The sequence below is a fragment of the Staurois parvus genome, unplaced genomic scaffold (assembly GCF_062004578.1).
Source record: "Staurois parvus isolate SC_StPar_1 unplaced genomic scaffold, SC_StPar_1.0 ptg003196l, whole genome shotgun sequence".
Lineage (NCBI taxonomy): Eukaryota > Metazoa > Chordata > Amphibia > Anura > Ranidae > Staurois > Staurois parvus.
This window is the reverse complement of record NW_028320992.1, coordinates 1-7,722: the sequence shown is the minus strand read 5'-3', so window position 1 is coordinate 7,722 and position 7,722 is coordinate 1. Positions and strand designations below refer to the sequence as shown.

The following is a 7,722-nucleotide window of genomic DNA, read 5'->3' as shown; positions in this document are numbered from 1 at the left end:
GTTTTGGATGACTTCACCAATGGGCTTTATTAGTTTTGGATGACTCCACCAATGGGCTTTATTAGTTTTGGATGACTCCACCAATGGGCTTTATTAGTTTTGGATGACTCCACCAATGGGCTTTATTAGTTTTGGATGACTCCAACCTATTCTTAGATTTACAATAATGGGCGCTTCTGTTGATTGGACAACCAATGGGCTTTATTAGTTTTGGATGACTCCACCAATAGGCTTTATTAGTTTTGGATGACTCCAACCTATTCTTAGATTGACAACAATGGGCGCTTCTGTTGATTGAACAACCAATGGGCTTTAATAGTTCTGGATGACTCCATCCTATTCTAAGATTGACAACAATGGGCGCCTCTGCTGCTCCCTGAACCCACCTTGTCTTTAACACCTGCATGAGAACCCCTTTGAGGATCCAGGACTCTGACCCCCATGGCATTGAGATACGACCAACCTTCTTCCTGCGTAAAGACAGGGTTTTCTCCACCTTCTCACACACAAGGTTGTATCTACCCCTTAAGTTGACCGCAGCCTCAACAGATGTACGTTGTCTTCCCTTTTTTCTCCCTACAAATCAACCTTTTTGAGACTAATTTCATTGCTCAATCAACTATATACACTATAAGGGCTCTCCTGTCTCCCTCTATTCTTTTTTGGTGGGCACCCCGAATTGCTACAGTGAGCGCCGGACAGCCCCTAGGGGACCAAATCGCTTGGAACCTCGTGGACCACTACATCTCATATCTCAACATTCCGTCAGAACCCCTGCCTCTTTGAAAACTTTTTCCTCTCTGGAGGGAGACCAGACACTCCGAATATGAATACAGTGCACTTTATTTTCCCACCGTACAGAGTATTTTTATACAATCTTGTGTGATTCTCACTGACCAATCACTGTATGTGAATCAATATTTCTCCTGGAGAACAACAATAAAGGATGAAGCATTGATTTCTGATTGGTTGCTGTAGGTTTCCGCTAATAAAGAATAAGCCGGAAGGGGTCTGTACATATAGGGGGTCCTCCTATCTCCATAGAGCAGGGAATGGCTTTTAAACCCAGATCAGTAGCTGCGATTCATTGTGGTATCAAATAGTTTGTGATTTCTATAGTACGGTGTAGGTTTGTTCTGGTACATGAAGTTCTGAGTTCCTGAACACCAGGATTGTGGAAGTAGGACAGTTAGTTTGGGGGTGTTGGGTTGAGGGTTTGGAAAAGGTGGCAACAGTCCAGGGTGAAATATCAAACTGGTTTAGTTGCCGATGTTTTTTGATGGAACTGGTCTGTACTGGGCCTCCTCTGAGATAAGTCTCCACTGAGACTGTCTCTAGTGTTTACTGGCCTCCCCTGAAATAGGCCTCTATTGGGACTGTCTTTGGTGTGTGCACTGGGCATCCCCGAAATAACCCTTCATTGGGCCTGTAACTGGTGTGTGCACTGGGCATCCCCTGAAATAAGTCTCCATGGGGACTGCCTTTGGTGTGTGTGCAGGGCCTCCCTTGAGATAAGCCTTCATTGGGGCTGTTTCTGGTGTGTGTACTGAGTCTTCTCTGAAATAAGCCACCACTGGGACTGTCTCTGGTGGGTCTCCTGGGCCTTCTCTGACATAAGCCTCCACTGGGATTGTCTCTGGTGTGTGTACTGAGCCTCGCCTGAAATATTCCACCACTGGGAGTGTCTCTGGTGGGTTTCCTGGACCTCCCCTGACATAAGCCTCCACTGGAACTGTCTCTGGTGTGTGCACTGAGCCTCGCCTGAAATAAGCCTCCACTGGGACTGTCTCTGGTGGGTTTCTTGGACCTCCCCTGACATAAGCCTCCACTGGGATTGTCTCTGGTGTGTGTACTGAGCCTCACCTGAAATAAGCCTCCACTGGGACTGTCTCTGGTGGGTTTCTTGGACCTCCCCTGACATAAGCCTCCACTGGGACTGTCTCTGGTGTGTGCACTGAGCCTCGCCTGAAATAAGCCTCCACTGGGACTGTCTCTGGTGGGTTTCCTGGACCTCCTCTGACATACGCCTCCACTGGAACTGTCTCTGGTGGGTCTCCTGGGCTTCTTCTAGCATATACCTCCATTAGGACTGTCTCTGGTGGGTTTCCTGGACCTCCCCTGACATAAGCCTCCAATGGGACTGTCTCTGGTGTGTGCACTGAGCCTCGCCTGAAATAAGCCTCCACTGGGACTGTCTCTGGTGGGTTTCCTGGACCTCCTCTGACATACGCCTCCACTGGAACTGTCTCTGGTGGGTCTCCTGGGCTTCTTCTAGCATATACCTCCATTAGGACTGTCTCTGGTGGGTTTCCTGGGCCTCCTCTGACACAGGTCCCCACTGGGACTGTCTCTGGTGTATGTACTGAGTCTTCTCTGTAATAAGCCACCTCTGGGACTGTCTCTGGTGGGTTTTATGGGCCTTCTCTGACATAAGCCTCCACTGGGACTGTCTCTGGTGTGTGCACTGAGCCTCGCCTGAAATATGCCACCACTGGGACTGTCTCTGGTGGGTTTCCTGGACCTCCCCTGACATAAGCCTCCACTGGAACTGTCTCTGGTGTGTGCACTGAGCCTCACCTGAAATAAGCCTCCACTGGGACTGTCTCTGGTGGGTTTCTTGGACCTCCCCTGACATAAGCCTCCACTGGGACTGTCTCTGGTGTGTGCACTGAGCCTCGCCTGAAATAAGCCTCCACTGGGACTGTCTCTGGTGGGTTTCCTGGACCTCCTCTGACATACGCCTCCACTGGAACTGTCTCTGGTGGGTCTCCTGGGCTTCTTCTAGCATATACCTCCATTAGGACTGTCTCTGGTGGGTTTCCTGGACCTCCCCTGACATAAGCCTCCAATGGGACTGTCTCTGGTGTGTGCACTGAGCCTCGCCTGAAATAAGCCTCCACTGGGACTGTCTCTGGTGGGTTTCCTGGACCTCCTCTGACATACGCCTCCACTGGAACTGTCTCTGGTGGGTCTCCTGGGCTTCTTCTAGCATATACCTCCATTAGGACTGTCTCTGGTGGGTTTCCTGGGCCTCCTCTGACACAGGTCCCCACTGGGACTGTCTCTGGTGTATGTACTGAGTCTTCTCTGTAATAAGCCACCTCTGGGACTGTCTCTGGTGGGTTTTATGGGCCTCCTCTGACATAGGCCTCCACTGGGACTATTTCTGTTGGGTTTCCTGGGCTTCCACTGGCATACGCCCCCACTGGGACGATCTCTGGTGTGTGCACTTGACCTCCTTTAGACAAGGCTTTATGTGAACTGTCTCTGATATGTGCACTGGCCCACCCATGAGATTAGCCTCCACTGAGATCCTATGGTTTGTGCACTGGGCCTCCCCCTTTTCACCCATCTGACCTCTTTCACCTTCATAAGTCAGTTCCCAATCTCTAACATTTCTTTTAATGCAAAACATATGCTTTGAAACACTTCCCCTTGTGTTTACAGGTAGAGATGAAAATGTGAACCAATGACAGAATATGGGGACCCCAAGCTATAGTCTTGACTCGGGATGTTATTGACCTTTAATCTACCTGATCTGAATGTCCTCCACAGAATGTTCTGTTAGCTTATAAACTCAATGACAGGTGAGTACAAATAAACTCCGGTGTGGAGGGAGCAGTGTGAAGGATGGGAAGGGGTGGAGAAGTGTGGAAATGCAGTGTTAGGAATAAATGGATGGACAATGGAAAGTGACCAAGGTCAAAAGGGAATACAGGGAGAGGGAAATGAGTGTGTGTGTGTGGGGGGGGGGGGGCTGGAATGGAGAATGGGATTGAGTTGGGGATGGAGAGGAGGGAGGAGAAGGGTGGGGTGGAGTGGTAGGAAAGGATGGATGAATAGCGGAGGGAGACCAAGGTCATATGGACAGAGTGGGAGAGGGAAATGGGTGGGAACTGAAAAGGGGAGCAGGATTGAGTTGGGGATGGAGAGGAGGTTGGGACTGAGTGGGTAATGGAGATGAGGGTGGGGCAGGGTGGAGTGGAGTAGTAAGAAGGGATAGATGAGTAGAGGAGTGGAATCAAGTTCATAGGGACAGAGCCGTAGAGGGAATAGAGTGGGAAATAGAAAGAGAAGCTGGATTGAGTTGGGGATGGAAACAAGGGTGGAGAAGGGTGGGGTGGAGTGGAGTGGAGTGGTAGGAAGGTACAGATGAGTAGAAGAGTGGAACCAACTTCATAGGGATAGAGAAGGAGAGGGAATAGGGTGGGAAATAGAAAGGGAAGCTGGATTGAGTTGGGGATGGAAAGGAGGGTGGAGCAGGGTGGGGTGGAGTGGTAGGAAGGTACGGAAGAGTACAGGAGTGAAACCAAGTTCATAAGGACAGAGCGGGAGAGGGAATAGAGTGGGGACTGGAACGGGGAGTGGGACTGAGTTGAAGATGGAGAAAAGGGTGAAGAAGGGTGGGGTGGAGTGGTAGGAAGGGATGGATGTGTAGAGGGGTGGAACCAAATTCTTAGAGACAGAGCGGGAGAGGGAATAGAGTGGGGACTGGAAAGTAGAGCAGGATTGAGTTGGGATGGAGAGGAGGTTGGGACTGAGTTGGGGTGGAGAGGAGAGTGGAGAAGGGTGGGGTGGAGTGGTAGGTAGGGATGGATGGGTACAGGAGTGGAACCAAGTTCATAGAGACAGAGCGGGAAAGGGAATAGAGTGGGGACTGGAAAAAGGAATGGGATTGAGTTGGGGATGGAGAGAAGGGTCGGTGGAGTTAGAAAGGGGGCAGAGAGAAGAGGGCATTGTCAATCAGGGTTCATCATTTCTGTGGCTAACATTTAGGGTTGGTGTTTATAGTGAGATGAACCCCCGCATGCACTACATGTCTCAGCATCACATATGTTTGGGAAGAGGCAATCGCCTATAACTTACTGCCAGAAAGACTTTGTGCCACAAGTGTGTGTGCCAATATTACAGCACCGGAAATGAGCAGCCCGGATCTAGGAAGCTGCAGGGTAAAGTCTGGGACAGAGAGTCTCATCACCATCAGTCTGGACTCTGGAGGACCTGCTGCACCAACGCAAACCCTTAATGGTACAAAGTCTTGCTGAGCACGTGAAGCTTGAAGTTTGCATCTTCAGACATTTCACATGACTTCACATGACACAGACCAGTATGGGAAGGTGGGAAATCCTTCACACCACACCATTTGGTCATGGTGGAAGATCTGATCAGAGGCACTTTAGGAGCACATGGTTATCATCATTACTTATGATTTTGCAGTGACCACACTCAGGGGTAAGGCTGAAAACACTATACCACCAAGGAGACTGAGGAGGCCAAGACTCAGAAACGAGTTTCTAGGTATACAGATACAGCAATGCCAATATTTGGAAGGAAATACATTGTTTCTAGACATCAGAACATTTTTTTTCGTTGGCAATCTTAGTTGAAGGGGCAGTAAAAGTATATGAAGATTGGAGAAAGTATGTGGACCTTCTCAGATCATCTCTTCCTGAATGAAGCTCAAGTCCCAGAATGCCCTGCGGGATCAATTTTATCCAGTTAGTAGTTTCTTCTTCACAGCAGCATGGTGGAGCAGGATGGTATTTCACAAAGCAGGTCATGATATCTTCTTCTCACAGACGAACGGGAAGCGGAGCGTACAGTGAACATCAGTCCAACCATCTTCTACCAACTGAGCGCAATCTTCCCCACCCTCCAGGCCATGGCCAAACCAATTATCGGGCTGACCTTTGAACCAGAACCTGCGGGAAAAAGAAGACATCAGTGACTGGCCCGTGGCTGATACTGGTCAGAATTGACTCACTACTTCAAATTTTCTAATTCCCCGTTGGATGGTCACAGGAGGTTCCTCTAGGTGTCTACACATAAGCTTGTCATCCCAGCACTCCTCGGGGTTGTCACATATAAAGATGACAAGGATAATGCTCACTACACAAGATATATAATGTCAGGAGATAAAACATTCTACGGTTGGACTTAATAGGTTACGGGTGTGTCAGTTCTAGATGGGTGCACTCTCACTTTTTAATAAAGGGTGGTGGTGGGGGGATTATGGTCAGGAAAGGGGAGTGGTTGAGCGTTGAGAAGGAGGAAATGGTAGGAAGGAGGGAAAAGTAGATGTTGAGGTCACTAGGGTGAGGGTTCATGGAGTGTCCCTCACCTGTGGACACTCCACAATTTTGTCAGGTATAGTATGAGGTCCATATCCCCCATAAAGGCTGGAATAGGGTGAGGAAGCCAGAAGCCAGAGGCCTCAACGACTTCAATACGAGAGTGGGATACACAATCTTTAAATCGTTCTCTTTATATAGGATCCAATCCAACCATATCTTCCTGTAGGCCATCTCTGTCTATTGCTATGCACCATGTCTTATGGACAGGCTGACATTCCCACCACACATAAAGATAGAAGCCCATTGCTGGCTGACAGCACCAAAACAACAGTACATCTGAACTAGGTACCGGGCCGAGCAAAGCTTTGAAGGATCTCTTCAACCTCAAGGAATTAAACCGTGACATGGTGTGAGGAGGCCCTCCTGACCTTCACGGGTTTGTGTGTAAAAGGTCCCACCACAGCCACACATCAAAATGAGACATCTCCCCACAATGGGACTTTATAGGAGCGACGTGAGAAGACATTTTATGTTCGGGTTCCTTACTTTGGATTCTCTTCGTATGAAGTTCCATCCACCCATTTCCAAGACCCTTTCTCTGAAAAAAGACCGATCCAAAAGGTTGACGAGTATGTAAGAGAACGCAGGAACGTCTGGTAACAATGAGAGGATTTCTTACAATGTGATTACACTGTGCTGTATATTACATACTCCTGACCACTGTACCCTGTGTTGCATGTTACATACTCCTGACCTCTGTACCCTGTGCTGTATGTTACATACTCCTGACCACTGTACCCTGTGTTGTACGTTACATACTCCTGACCTCTGTACCCTGTGCTGTATGTTACATACTCCTGACCTCTGTACCCTGTATGTTACATACTCCTGACCTCTGTACCCTGTGCTGTATGTTACATACTCCTGACCTCTGTACCCTGTGCTGCATGTGACATACTCCTGACCTCTGTACCATGTGCTGCATATTACATACTCCTGACCTCTGTACCCTGTGCTGCATGTTACATACTCCTGACCTCTGTACCCTGTGCTGTATGTTACATACTCCTGACCTCTGTACCCTGTGCTGCATGTGACATACTCCTGACCTCTGTACCATGTGCTGCATATTACATACTCCTGACCTCTGTACCCTGTGCTGTATATTAAATACTTCTGACCTCTGTACCCTGTGTTGTATATTAAATACTCCTGACCTCTGTACCCTGTGTTGTATATTAAATACTCCTGACCTCTGAACCCTGTGCTGTATGTTACATACTCCTGACCACTGTACCCTGTGCTGTATGTTATATACTCCTGACCACTGTACCCTGTGCTGTATGTTATTTATTCCTGACCTCTGTACCCTGTGCTGTATGTTATTTACTCCTGACCACTGTACCCTGTGCTGTATGTTATATACTCCTGACCACTGTACCCTGTGCTGTATGTTACATACTCCTGACCACTGTACCCTGTGCTGTATGTTACATACTCCTGACCACTGTACCCTGTGATGTATGTTATATATTCCTGACCACTGTACCCTGTGCTGTGCTGTACATTATGTTACATACTCCTGAGCACTATACCCTGTGCTGTATGTTACATGCTTCTGACCACTGCCCTCTATATGCTGTTTTTT

At 48.5% G+C, this 7,722-nt stretch overlaps 1 long non-coding RNA gene across 1 annotated transcript; it reads right to left on the bottom strand.

The window, feature by feature from the left end:
• Positions 1–825: 825 nt before the first annotated feature.
• LOC149428493 (uncharacterized) lies at positions 826–6,728 on the bottom strand. Its single transcript, XR_016310725.1, has 2 exons — positions 6,621–6,728; positions 826–5,702 (listed from the first exon to the last, which is right to left on the bottom strand). It is a non-coding gene; the product is annotated as an uncharacterized LOC149428493 (long non-coding RNA).
• Positions 6,729–7,722: the final 994 nt, after the last annotated feature.